We start from the raw sequence: 14,768 nt of genomic DNA, 5'->3' as shown, positions 1-14,768 counted from the left end.
TGGAGCACTCTGGCATGGCAGGACTCTGCATACAGCTTTGCCAACAACACTCAATCCCAACCAAGAGTCACACCTGCTATTGCTGCCCTGGTCTTTTCCGCAGGCAGCAATGCTGCTGGATTAGACAACAGCCAGGGCCACCAGGCACTTTTAGCTGGCAGCCTGCGCTGCCAAGAGAGGCCACATCAATGGGTTCATCTGCACAGTACCAGGCATGTTCAGGCACTCCTGCTCGGTCTCCAGCAGCGACATTCTCCACACAGGCCTCGTCTGGCTCAGCACTCCCATCATTCCAATTAGAAGAAAGTGCCATATGAACGGGCCATGGGGGGGAATCTTTTCTATAATGAGGTGCTCTGGCAATGATACAAAGGTAGCAGTCACATTGCAAACCCCAGGAGCTGCTTTGGGCTACATCACCCAGAGTCACGGACAAGTAAACACAAAGCACCAATTCTGCAGGGTGTATTTGCAGCCCCACTCGCTGCTGACATCACCACTGTGCTACCAGAACAGCCTGGCTAAGCACCCCTGCTGCTCCCCTTGCTGATGCCCAGCCCAGGGCAAGGCGAAACACCAGGCCTCAGAGGAATTAAATGGGACTCACAGCAGAGTGTACACGTTCACGGAGGGGAAAGAATGCAGCTAGCAGGCACATGCCCATCTGGCGAACCCCAGTCCCTTATGCTGGAAGCAAAGCATGTCCTCCTCCCAGCCGAGTGAGTGAGTGGGCCCTCTCCTACAGTCTGGCTCTTGAGGTGGTCCATTAGGCTCTTGAGGGTGCCAGAGAAGGAGAGGTACAGCAGCTGGTGAGAACAGACAACACAGCACCCAACTCCCAGAGATGGACGGCTGCCAATTAGCAACCCACACATTCAAAGCACAATCCCCTTGTGTTGCTCCATGGGGCAAGCCAGGCCCAGGTAAGCCTCCTGACACCACCATTTGGAAGATAGGTAGATTTGCCAGGGACTCCCAGAAGCAGCATGGATCAGCCACCTTTGCGCTAATCACTGGGACTTCAAGCTACTCAAAATACTTTCCCCCCTGTAGTAGGAAGAGAACCTGAGACATAAGCCCTTGTATCAGAGGCCTGGTATGAGGCAGGATCTACTCAGAGAATCTGGTAAGAACAGGGCTGATATTGCAGAAATACACATTCCTAAGAAGTGCTAAGCACCGAGTACTCACGCAAACACATCCCGATATCAAGTGGTACCAGAACATCCCGATATCAAGGATGGTACAAAAACATTTCCCAAGAATAACAGGAACACAATGACCCCTCCTAAAAGATAAAGTCAGGATAACGGTACATAGAGATGTTTTGATCGAACCAACCTGTACAAGGTGATGGGTGATAACTAGCCATGTCAAGGGGCAGTAACTATGTTAGGGGGCAGTACTAACTTGTTTGTATTGGGATAGAAAGATGTATCTCAGAGGAAGTACCATTGTCTAGCCTAGGGAGGAACGGAAAGTCCCGCCGTTCACTAAGCTGGTCCATTGTTATGGGCATACATGTATTAGTGGTCCGGTAGAGTCTGCGGGTATACTAGTACCATGCTTCATTGACAATAAACCTGGCTGGGTGCCTTCGTCCCTTAACATATCTTGTGGTCATTGGGCAGTTCACTCGAGGTCTGCTGTGCTGACTGTCTGCGCAGGGCTGGGGCGGCGCACAGAGGGAAAAAACAAACAAACAAACACCTATCAACATCTAACCACACTGGTGACCCTGACCACTGATCTGGTTCTCCCCCAAAAAGCAACTTCAAAAGACAAGGTATTTTGCAAATGACTTTCATAAAATGTCTTTGTTTTCAGGAAACTGTTACTGAAATAGTTATTGGAACATCTCATTTCCCCAAAACAGAAATTTTTGGTAAATGCAATTTTGCTGTAAGCCATTGTCAGAACCCCCTCCAAAATAACAGTTCTGTTTGGACTCCTACAAAATGGAAACAGCTTCCAGATTCTGACATTCTTTGTGAAGAGAAAATTTTCTTCACTTTTCAAGCATCAAAACCTGCCCCAGTCAGCTCTGAGGTGGCAGGGAGGAGCGCAGCATGAGCCTGTGGTATGTCAATCCGGACCATCCAAACAAGAGGCACTCTGCCTACCTGCCAGTCGGGCAGGGTGTGTAGAGGTCAGACCTGGAACACTGCCCATTTACATTGGCCCACTGGAGGCCTGCCCATCCAGGAGCACCCTGGCAGAAGAGCATCTGTGAACCCGTGACCAAGAAGCTATAGGAAGGAGCAATCCTGAGAGGAACAAGAACCCAGACCTTGTGGCCTCAGTCTGACTCTGGGGGTCACCCCCAAACAAGCCTGCCCACCCGATCCCTGATGTGTGAGTTAGTTAAACAACTGGGTGGCCATTGCAAAGTACAATCACCTCTCCATGGCCATTAATTAGAACATGCACTTCATCCTTCAAAGCACTACACTGATGTTAGTGATGAGGAGCACTGGCTGGCACTGATTATCCAGCTGGGAAGGAGAGGCTACAGCAACCAGCACCTTCTTCCCAACGGCAGGAGGAGAAATGCTGGCCATGGAAACAAGCTCAGCCCTTTCCTGTTGCCAGTGTACACTGGGAGATGCCAGGTACCACACACAGCCATTAGAAGGGACACTAAGGCCTTGGGCAGGAGCAAGGAGTCATCTGATCACACATCTAGGGGCTGGATGCACAAGGGATTTGCAAAGCTGGGTCTGTCCAAGATCCCAGTAGCTCCCCTCCTTGGAGTGAATTACAGATGTGATGCTCAGGCCCAGTGTTTTCAGAAGAGTCCAAGGGCAGCTCCAAGTGCTCAGACATTGGTCAAGAGAGGCAGGGCTTAGCCAGCACTCACAGGTTAAGGCACCTGTGTACCAGTGCCCCGGTGGCTACTCTGCCCCCAGACAACATGCTCCTTCCACACTGAGCTGCAAAAACTCCTGTTTCCTGAGCACCCAGAAGTGCCTTCCTGACTCCTCTGCAGCTCCACTGGTGGGTGAGGCAAGTGTGCTGTGCTTGGGGGAACTTGCCACGCACACAATGCCATGCGTGGGGGAGGAGGGAGAGCCTATTCCTGATGCTTTGGGGCTCCCGGACTTGTTAACTGGATTGGTAAACAGATGCTCCAGCCTCCCGCTGCACACACCACTTCACCAGAGCCTGTGGCTTTACATCCTGTCCACACACCCCTTCGGCAAATCCTGTTCCCCTTGCTTCAACCCTCTGCCCTGTGACTGCATAACGGTTACCAGCCCACTCTTCCCAACCACACTGCAATTGCTACTCACAGTGCTGGAGAAGGAGGCTGGTTCTGCAGATGTTCCCTACTCTTTAGTAACCACCAGGAGTCAGGATGGCAGGGTTAAGTCACCTGAAAGAGCAACACAACACCCCCTAGACCCAGCACTAGCTCAGAACCAACATACAGAAGGGAGAGCCACCTGTTCTAGCAGCAGCATTTTCTGCCATGTCCAGGGGGCTCTCCCAGCTGTTGGGGGGCAGACCCCACACTGCTTAGCTTGTGGGACCTGACAGTCAGGTGGAGAGCACAGATGTGATGCCATCTGGATTTCCTCTGGTGTGCAAACTGGGAAGTCACTGAGCCAGCAGTGGGGGGATGTTTCTCATTCCTACTCCATTATCACTGTCAGCCTAATGCTCCAGCTGACATTGGGGGTTGGACTAGATGACCTCCTGAGGTCCCTTCCAACCCTGAGATTCTATGATTCTCCAATGGGATCACCAGGAAATCCCAGGGGGAAGAGTGAGAGCCCAGGCAGGTAGGAGAAAGGAGAGAAGCTGAACCCAGCCCCCCATTGCAGGCTGGTGGTATGAGTGGGTGAAGCCTGTGGCTGTCCCAGGATCTGCAGGAATTGCTGTATTCTGAGCCCCTACCCCCAGCTGTTCTGAGTGCCAGAGCTGTACTGCAGGAAGAGGCACACAGCTTCCAACAGCAGCCCCTTGAATTGCACTGCTGCAGAACAGAGCAGGGGTGGGCTCTCTCTCCACACAGATCCCCCCCTCCCACAGCAGCTTTATGGCCACGGGCTGGAATCTGCACAACACAGCTCGGATATACAGTGCTCCAGCCCCCTGTATTTGTGCATTCCTCTCAGCCACCCCCTTGCTCTTCCTCTGGGACTAGCTTCCCAGTAACACAGCGATTGTTTAAAGACGAGGGAGAGGGGAAGTTTGAGTCAGATCACACAGCGCACGGTCAGAACGCATAGAAATAGGAAGTCGGACCTCAGCTAGCTGAATGGTATGGAAATGTTTGCTTTTCAGCCTGGCCTAGCCACGTGGCTGCAGTGGGCCCCAGGCTCAGCCCCATCAGATGGTGTGAATGGCATATCCAGTTCTGCATATACTGTATAAACCCAGGCTGGTAGCTTCGATGGGGTATCAACTCAGTCCTATGGCACAGCCACGGGACATGCTATGGAAATAATCCTAACTTCAGACAGCTCCACCTGAAGTCAACACAGGATGAAGTACTGACAACTTGTATTTGGAGTGGAGGTGGTGGGGAGATTCAAGAAGCGAAGCCCAAAACAGAAAGGTATAGGGGTCCCTCTGTATCATAACAGGCGATGGTCAACATGCCACTATTAAAAACAACACTAAAAGGAACAGCAAGGTTCCAGGGGGAAGCTCTCTGAAGCCACAAACTGGCTTGGGTACAGCTGCAATCCTAACTCACCCTCTGCATGTGCATTATGGATTGAGGGGCTACATGTTATTTCTCACATATCCTACATCTCCCCTTAAATCCTCAGATCCACATGGGTAGCATCTGTTGTACAGATAGGGCTATGGCTGAGGGATTATTAGGGCATCCAATTCTCCATGCACCCCCAGTACAGGATAGAGAAGGGTCTCAGTCACATGTAACTTGGCAAGTTACATTAGCCTGCTCTATAGTACCCATTTTAAGGGGGTGCTCTTACAATGGATGCAGAGTTTGCTATAGGAGCCCTCACTTGCAGAATCCCACAAGGATAAATTCTCTCTGGTCTTATCCACCAGCTATATGCACCAGCTGTGAGAACTGGGGAGACATCAGAGGCTCAAATGCCCACCAGTCTATCTATCCTTCCCATTCTGTGACACCACCCACCACAAGCTGGCCTCAACCTTAGGCAGGTCAGCTCGTAGATGAAGAACAGCTGGCTGGAGTTAGAGGCAATGCTGGGTATCAGAGGAAAGCACTTGGAGCAGCTTGTGCCCATGATGCAATTGCTGAGTTAAGACAGTCACATATGGACAAGCCAATCTGGAATTTAGGAAGCTCCCAGACTCCCTGCTGATGCAAGACTCCCACATAGCAGCATCCATGAGCAACGCGCTGGGTCATCTCTGGCTGGCTAGGAGAGCATGTCCTATCCTGGCTGGCCTCAGTGATACAGGCCTTGATTCCTGCCCATCTGGACTACAGCACTGCAATACATCTGGGCATAAAACCATCACACCTAAGGAAACTAACTAGCATCACGTCTCCTTGGCAACACAAGTTGCCCTGAGCACATCACACTGCCCTCCACTTCTTCCACCTGCCTCCTCTAATTCAAACAGGGCTGGTTTGTAAATCCACACCCTGTTTTCCCCCAGGAGTGGGAGGGAGAAGAAGAAAAAGAAACAAGGACCAGAAGTGGCAGAGGCTCCCTTGGTCACTATGTCTCGCTATACACAGGGATAGGCATGATACAAGAGTTCAAACAGACCTAGGTAGACAAAGACATGCGTGAGTTCAGTGCGAGTTTAATCCCTGTTCATTAGACTGTAATAGTCACAGTCTGGAAAGTACCTATCTACTCACCTGCCCCTCCCAGGCCCCGCTCCATTCCCCTTCCCGGGTTCCTCGAACCCCTTCTGACCCCTGCTTCAGGGCTGAGCCCAGAGGTGGGGAAAAGAGAGAAACCTAGGAAGTGGCACAGGAGAGGCACATGCTGGAGCAGGACATGTCTGTGTGCTTCTCTGTACCAGCATGGGGAAGCTTCCAGGGGTTTGTGCTATAGTTTGATTAGCACTGACGCACAATGCTTGAAATAGGTGTAGAGTTCTGCCCCCACAGCGGATATAGCAGTTAGCTCTCCTTTATAAGCCTGATTTTTCAAACCCCCTTCCCTGTATCCGCTCCAAAAATAATCCACCTTTCTGGAAGTTTTGCCTGTTGCATCTCCTTCCAGGACTGAGTTTTCCTGGGAAGAGACAGATGTTTGGAAGATGGAGCTGTAATTTACACGTTACACTGTTTGGGCTCTAACAGTCCTGGGCTCTAACAGCCTGGCCTGAAGCCCCACACTTGCTGTGTTCCATAGGACTCCTGGAGCAGACATCTCAGTACTTGGGGCAGAATTAATGAGGGGGCTAAGAGATAATAAGTTGTTCTAAGAGAACAAGGAGAAATGTTCTTCTCCATTGCCCCATAGCCCATGCAGTAAAACCACCCCACCCCCAGGACCCACTCCCTTTAGCGGGAGGGAGCTAAGTCTTGGGGAGGAGGGGGCCATGCAAGCCTCACTTAAACCTTGGGGGTGACTTTAAAAACACATTTTACTTGAGTCGTGTAGCCAAAGCCCCTTGCTACACAAACAGCCACAGCTGAGAGCATCCAGCTGACATGCATGTTCTATGTCTCTGAAAGCCCCACGTACTAGGTAGACCTGCTCACTACCAGACATGGACATCACCAGGTCCCCTTATGCGACTCCCTCTCCCACTGCCCAGCCAACACCACTCTCACAAATCTAAGCTCTCTAAGACAGGGACCATCATCTTGTGCTAGGTGCTGTACGAACACATAACAACAGGGCCTTGGTCCAGCAAGGCACTAGGACGCCTATGCACTCCAGCCTAACAATAAATAATACTAATCTCTGAATAAATTCCTGTCCTCCTCCAAAGGGCCATTCCCACCATTTGCCTGGTAACCTGGGGCCCAACTTGGCCTGGGGCCTTTTGCCAGCTGTACTGCTGCTTCTCAGCCAGGCATCTCCTTCCTGCCCGAAGGAAGCCTCCATCCCTCTCTCAGTGGCAGCGCTGAAGCCTGCAGTCCTCTCTGCAGAACAGGCTCATCACTGGCAATACATGATTTCCTCACACAATGGTCTACACAGGCCACCAAACATCAACAGCGATTAATCCCTACAAAACTGTGGTCAACCCATAATCATGCTAGGAAGCTGGTTCTTTAGCTCTGTTGGTATAGATTTATGCTTTTACATCCAGAGGTTCTAAGTTCAGACTCCACAGCTGTCCCAAACAGGGCCGTTGTTACACTGGTGATGCTGCCAGTCACCACTAAACCACAAAATGCTCCCAGAGCCAGGAAGAAAAACAAAAAACAAAAAACCAACCAAGAATCCTGATGCCCAGTGTCTCACTGCTGTTACAGGCACTGGTGTAATCCACTTGGCATTGTCCATACTAGGTTTCCCTGTATGGACTGTCTGAGCAGAAGATAAAAACATGCTTCCCCCAGCTACTGCTGTGGCTAGAGTAGAAGAGGGTTGGGCTGTGGATCTAAAGGTTGTTGGTTCAAACCCTGCTAATAACCCATGTGAGAATAAGAAAATTACATATTACAAAGACTTTATATTGCAGACCATCAATTTAGAAGGAATCTGTTTTACTATTTCATGTTCACTTGTATTTCGTTAATAGGAGCTGTCCCTTTAATCAAGGGCTTGCCAGTGAGAGGAGGATATTTTGCCACTCAGACAAAGAACATCAGGGTTGGAAGGGACCTCAGGAGGTCATCTAGTCCAACCCACTGCTCAAAGTAAGACCAATCCCCAGACAAGATTTTTGCCCCAGATCCCTAAATGGCCCCCTCAAGGATTGAACTCACAACCCTGGGTTTAGCAGGCCAATGCTCAAACCACTGAGCTATCCATCACAGCAGCATGTACAGAAAGGGAGCACGTCAGCTCCACAAAGATCAGAACTGGATTTAATAAACATCTCTTTCCAGAAAGTAGCCTCCTTCCGAAAGATGTCACACTGGCACATATAGGTGGGTTTGATGCCTCAGGACACAGAGCCTTTTGCCTGGAGGTGACCAATTAAAGAACAAGCCTAGCACAGTAGGCTTAATAGTTGTTCCCATCTAACAAATGTCTGATGGGCCCACAGGAAATGAGTTTGGTGGGTATCAGTTTCCACATCACAAACTCTGCATTTGATAGTACAAGACAGCCCCTGCCCTAAAGACCTGGCAATATTTGTACAGTGCCCAGCAGCGGCTCCAGGCATCAGCGCTCCAAGCGCATGCCTGGGGCGGCAAGCCGTGGGGGAGGCCTGCCAGTCGCTGTGAGGGCGGCAGTCAGGCAGCTTTCGGTGGCTTGCCTGAGGGAGGTCCGCCGGTCCTGCGGATTCAGCAGCAATTCGGTGGTGGGTACGCCGAAGCCGCGGGACTGGCGGACCTCTCGCAGGCATGCCACCAAAGGCAGCCTGCCTGCCGTGCTTGAGGCGGCAAAAAAGCTAGAGCCGCCCCTGACAGCGCCCAGCACAACAAAGCCCCAATCCAAGATCAGGCCCCAGCAAGAGCTCCTGCAACAGGGGACAAAACAGCCTTACTATAAATTGATTTGGGTGGTGGGAAGGAGGTGGCAGTAATGCAAGTGTCACACACGCATCGGGGTGACCAGGGGAGCTCAGAGGGCAGACCAAAAACATGATTTGATCTTTAAAAAAAGATTATATATATTATGATTTTTGGAACCTGACTCATGATCTTCAAATGATTGAGGTTGACCACACTAAGGATCAGTTGGTAGTTCCTGGATTTTGTTCTGCAACAGCATTGTTTTAAAAGGTAAAGAGGGAGGTTAACAAGCAAGCATTTGATCCTCTAAAGCAGCGTTTTTCAAAGTTCAGGTCACGACATGTAAGGCACTGGGTCGCTCTGGTCAGCAGTGGGTCTGGCTTCTAGGCAGGGGAGCCACGGGGCTCCACACACTGCCCCCGCCTTGAGTACTGGCTCCACACTCCCATTGGCCTGGAACCGGTCAACGGGAGCTTGGGTGGGGGGCGGTGCGCAGTGCCTGCGGGCAAGAGCCGAATGGAGCCGCTTGCACACCTCCGCCTAGGAGCCGGACCTGCTGCTGGCCGCTTCAGGCGCAGCACGGTCCGCTATGCCAGGACAGGCGCGAAGCCTGCCTCTGCACCCAGGCTGTGCTGCTGACTGGGAGCCACCAGAGGTAAGTCTGCATCCCAACCCCACGCACCAACCCCCTGCCCCGAGCCCCCCAAACCCAGAGCCCTTCCTGAACCCCAAGCCCCTCATCCACAGCCCCACCTCAGAGCCTGCACCCCCAGCCCAGAGCCCTAACCCCCTTCTGCACCCCAATCCCCTGCCCCAGCCCAGAGCCCCCTCCCACACCTGGAACCCCTCATTCCTGGCCCCACCCCACACCCCAACCCTCTGCCCGAGCCCCCAGTTCCGTTGGGTCACAGGCATCAATTTTCTTCAACTGGGTACTCAGAAAAGTTTGAAAACTACTGCTCTAGAGGAACTGTGGGAGCTATAAAGAGGAAGGAGCAGCAGAGAAGGCACTGTTACTCTTTAAATATCCATTTATTTATTTAACAAGAAATCTTTAAGAGAGTGGGGAATCTGCACCAGTTCCCCCATGACAAAGTGCAGCTCAGGGTTCTTTTATCTCAAGGCTTCAGCAGTTTAAGAGTTCTGGCTTTTGATTTCATGCTAAAAATGCAAGCCACAGTGTGCAGAACAAAACTAAAAACCCACTCACAAGGTTTTCCGTGGAGCTGACTTTTCTGCTTCCCATCAGCCTGACCAAGACAAATTCAGATGCACTAAGAGCTGTGATGCTAGGAGACAAGGACAGTAAAAACACTTCAAAAGGTGTGAAATGTATTGCTGTCCCTGAGAAGATGGAGCAGGATTTGCCAACTACTGGATTTATCTCTAGAAAATAGATTAGCATAATCCATGGAAGATACTTAACTCTAGTTTGACTTCCCAAACCAGACCATATGGTTGCAAGCAGCTTCAAGGAACTCAAATCTCTTTAGCTCTGCCGTGACTATGCCACATTCTGATGCTGCAGTTTGCTTTGGAGCTGGTGTACTAGTACTTTGTGTTTGTTTTGGGGTGGGAGCAGCAAGTCATCACAATCTGTGGGTGCTTCTGCTAATAGCAGAACAATAGTAAGGGGCTGAAATGTAGGCAGGCAGTTTCACCATTGTGTCAATGCAACTCAGTCCTGACCTGCTGGTATTCCAGCCTGCTCCCCCCGCCCCCAGTTTTGCTTATCAGTGGCAGCTGGTGTCCAGAATAAGTGGTGGGGCTACAGCTGGCAGTTGGACACCCACCCACACACTTTTGCTCTCCCAAGTACTATCAACCACTCAATCAATTTGAGGCTCTTCCCCCTCTCCCAACAGCTCCTGTGAACCCACTGCTCTCCCACCACTGCTCCCCTACTCCTTCTGACAACCAGCACCAGCAGCCCCTGCCCTCCTAGGCCACCTGCTGCCTCCTGGCAATCACAGGATGGCCAGCTCCTCACTCCCTCCACCTCTTCTTCCCTGCCTGGACCCCAGTACTGCTCAGGAGGTGGGTGTGAACTACCCACCAGTGCACTGGCTCTGGGGCCAGCCTGATTCTGCCCCCAGGAGGACTGAAAGGGTGCCCTGTGAGCACATGCAGTTCACAGCACTACTGCACAATGGCAAAGGAGGGATCAGCTCTCTCAGGAGCTAGAGGCCCAGCCACCCCTATGTGCCCCATGATGCTGCAATCTGCCAGCCCATCCCCTTTCCTCACCTACCACCTGCTGTTCTCCCCAGGGTGCTGCTGGAGAGAAGGGGAAAAGAAAGGCCCCATCTCAAAGGGGGGGCTGTCTAATGGGATACTGATGGCCTTTGTGACAAAGAGTGCTACACCACAGCTAAGTGGTACTACTAAAGAAAGGCAAGGTGGGGCTCAGCCCAGTGGCCAGTGAATACCAGCAGCCAGAGCCACTTGCAGCACAGTCCTGCCCTGCAGCACCTCCTGCTGGTCCAGCTGTGGGGCCCTCAGCAGCCCAAATCAATCAAGCCCTGCAATGGGTTCACAAGGAGACAAATGGGGACTTGGATGAGCCAAAAAACCTGGTTTTTCAACAGTGACCTAAGGCCTGGGTTCAAATCCCCCATCCCAATGGCCCAGGTAGGCCCTCGCTCAGGCAGAGCTCACTGATCAGTATTAAGAATTGAGTGTAACAGGGTACAGCAGAGTACCGATTACTCCAGGTAAGAGATGTATCTTAATACAAGTGCTGTTTGCAGGCAGCTGCAGATAGCACCGATCTGAGTGTAAAATCAATTAATACAGACTCAGGCCTGCGCTCACCTCCTACACAAAGCCCCAAGCAAGCTGGTTAAGAATTCTAATCTACAGAAGCACAGAGAGCCATTCCTGCCCTTCTAGGGGCTATAAATCACAGATCCTGACTGCTGGCAGATATTAACAACCCCAGGACACTCCTCAAAAAAAGAGGCATGTTAACCCTGCCCTCCAGGCTAAACTCCTACATGGGTAATTACATTTCACCATGCTAATATTCCCCACCATTCTATTCAGAGATTTTCTCACCACTCCTGGGCACAGAAGCTACTGCAGAACACCTGCTGCATTCCCCTAAGAGGTGGACGAGCCATGCTATTTAAGTGCTTTGGGATTCTTCAGGATAAGAATTAGAGAAGCCATAAGTACTTAATTAATTTCTGCCAATCTAATAAGAGGATGGAGAAATGCAGAACACAGATGGCTCAGGCAATATGGCAGTAGGAGTTTCTTGAGCAGCACACAAATTTGGGAAGACAGGGTCACATGGATGCTCCTTGGTGTAAATGCAAATCACAGTACACAAAATACTTCAAGGAAAGAGAAGAAATGAGAATATCTGTAGAAAACAAGGTTAATATGCACCCCTCTGAAGAAACAGGCAGGCTGGTGACAAGGAGAAACTAAGTAGACAGACAGCTGGGGCAGAGTAAGTGGAGAAATCCAGACAGACAAAAGAACATGGGCTGACCCAGTATTATGCTCTGCATCACCCAGCGCATGAGACAGTTGGCTCCCAGGCTGCCATGCCCCAGGTCGACATGGATGTTTGGAGAAGGCAGAACACTCAGTGGGGGCAGGAGCAAGAGATTGTCTTCCACTCTGGTACCCCTTGTGAGAGGGGGACCGGGATGTTGGATGAGGGAGTAGGGTAACAATCAGCACACTTGGCCATGGAGTGGGGGAAGGAAGAGAATTCTGTTCCTGGGCAATTCCGGTGGACAATGATTAGCAATCCCCAGCACACAGTCAAGGAGTAGATTATAGATTGGCTCCAAGACCAATTCTTCTACAGCTCAGCACCCCCCCACAGCAGTGTCCTCAGTCAGCCAATTGCCCATGCAGATGAACATGTGCCCTCTCAGGGGGCCAGGCTGTGGGGTGATTGTGCCATTCACAGCAAGGCAGAGGCTTGCCTCCGAAGAAGGCTCACCCAACTTCAGCTGCAGAAGCCTTGAAAGTTCTCATCCCATCACCCTCCTTGTCCCTCTGCAGGTTAGCTCCCACCAACTGACAATACAAGTGAAGTGTCACGGCTGCCCATCAAACAAACATTACTTCAGATAGGGTGTTTCCCCAAAGTAGCCTCAGATGAAGCCTCTGTCTTCAGCATGACAGCCCTGCCCACCATACTGAATTGGGAGGTAGGCAACATTTCATACCTTTGCTTTTCAACCTCCATGATCAGCTATCCCTATTATGGACACTGTCACCAAATGCCACCTGCTCAGGGTCAGAGGTCATGGGGGAAGAATCACCAAATTTTTCTCAGTCTGGAAGGGAATCACCAGTGTTGAGAATGCGTGAAACTCTGACCAATTCTGCAAGAGATTGAAAAAATCCAACACAGAGAGGTATTTTGCTGCCAGATTCACTAGCAAGAATGTTTCTGTAGTTGTAGGGACAAACCCATGTCCCTCTGTATCCCTGCCCTCCCACACTGCACCACAAAATGCATAGCACAGTGGGCCCGCCAAATAACAAATGTTTGAACCTTTACAGAAAGGAGGTACAAAGACACATAGGATGGTAGTGCACTATGGAGGCAGCTGAGAAAGATACGGAGGCAAGGATCTTATTATCAGTAGCAAGGAGTCCCAGCCAGAAATGCTCCCGCTGTTCGCCACACTTCCTGGGAGGAGTCCCCTCCCTGGGAACAGGAGAGGCTGGCAGAAGGCCCCAGCTCTCCTCTGGGCTGTCCAGTGGCAGCAGAGAAGGTGCCTCACCAAAGAGGGAATATGGGGTGGGGGAGCGGGACTAAAGCACTCCTCTACCTCCAATCACACGGGACCAGGACCCTGCCCCTTCCAAAGAGTGGTCTATAACAGCTCCCAGATCTGCCCAGGAGGGAGAGTGAATTAAGGCCAGAAGGGTTCTCCCAGGATCAGATTAAGGCAATTCAGTGCCCTAGATACACCACAGTACAAGTCCCAACATATCATGGGACTGCAGTCACTATGCCTTAATCCAGCCCTGGCCCTGCGTACCCAGCTTCAGCATCTCAAAAACCCCACTGACATCACTGTATCTGGGAAACTGTATCTGGTAAAAGGGACTTGAACTTGCAGACAGATGCAGCTAATAACAGCAGAAATAGGCAGGGGATTAATTCACTAGTAAATAAAGTGTTTAAAAATGGGGACCAGTGAAAGGCAGAGAAACTGAATCAGACTCCTTAAGTTATGTATTAGGCAACCTGTGTAACCACGTGATCTTATCACTGTTTACCCTCATCCTCTCTCCTATTTTTAAATCCACTTATGCCTTGTCTTAGAAATTAAGACTGCAAGACTGTTAGTATCTCCGCTTTGAGACAGGGACTGGAAGTACAATTTGCAAAAGCACTTAAGTGATATAGCCTAAATTCCATGGTGAAAACTACTTAGGGCCTTAGGCTCCAAATTTACGTGACTCTGTAAATGGAACTTGGGTGTTTTTGAAAAGTCTTACTCTGAGTTTGTATAGCACCCAACATGATGGGACATTTATTAGTGATTAAGAGAACGAACAAGTCAGTATCAATGGCAGATTTCACTAAGCTGTTTTGTTTAGCCAGCTAATGCTATAGAAACCTAAGGTGGATGTTAAAAGAGCAGGACAGAAGATGAAATTAGGGCAGAGCTCATTTGCCAAAACAAACTAAATTTCCCTTATACACCAAGGGGCTTGTAACTTGAAGGAACCCTTGGGAAAAAGATATGGGGCCTGATCCAAAGGCCACTGTCATCAGCAGGAGCTGTGCACATGGAGGCAAGTCCTTTATCAGTGAAAACATACACTTACCATGCAGCAGCAATTAAAAAGCAAGTGATGCGTGAAAAGGGGAGAAGAACTAAAACTGTTGTAACCACATTGCTGCAAACCAATTGCTGCAAACCAACTTTATTTGGAGAACAGGCTTAAGCTTTAGTTCCATGACTGGAGCAGAGACAGAATTAATCCAAAAGAGGGCAATGAAGGCAGTTAGATCAGGATGGGTATAAATTCCAAATTTCCACAGGCCTGCTCAGAGTGGGAGAGAGTGGAAACGGGGCAGAGAAGTTCAGAATCATGAAGCGCTGTGGTGCCGTTGCTGGCTCTTGAGCCAAGGTGGCCAGAAGCACTTGGATGGAGTATCTAGAGGCAGGCATGGGTGCTGCAGGAAGCACTCTGCTCTGAGTCCGGATGGAACAAATGCCCCCAGTGTTTG

General features: G+C 50.5%; 1 protein-coding gene across 4 annotated transcripts in view; it reads right to left on the bottom strand.

The window, feature by feature from the left end:
* LOC123375712 (carboxyl-terminal PDZ ligand of neuronal nitric oxide synthase protein-like) overlaps positions 1 to 14,768 on the bottom strand; it is a 191,375-nt gene that overhangs the window by 174,907 nt on the left and 1,700 nt on the right. The window contains exon 1 of one of the 4 annotated variants that reach the window (XM_045026887.1): positions 12,742 to 12,879. The exons of the other annotated variants lie outside the window; for them this stretch is intronic. The gene's annotated coding sequence lies outside the window, so the exon portion shown is untranslated. Of the gene's footprint in view, positions 1 to 12,741; positions 12,880 to 14,768 lie in introns of those variants that run through there. 4 annotated transcript variants of the gene reach the window in all.

The sequence above is a fragment of the Mauremys mutica genome, chromosome 8, assembly GCF_020497125.1.
Source record: "Mauremys mutica isolate MM-2020 ecotype Southern chromosome 8, ASM2049712v1, whole genome shotgun sequence".
NCBI lineage: Eukaryota > Metazoa > Chordata > Testudines > Geoemydidae > Mauremys > Mauremys mutica.
The sequence above is the reverse complement of the archived record's forward strand: the minus strand, read 5'-3'. Positions and strand labels throughout refer to the sequence as shown.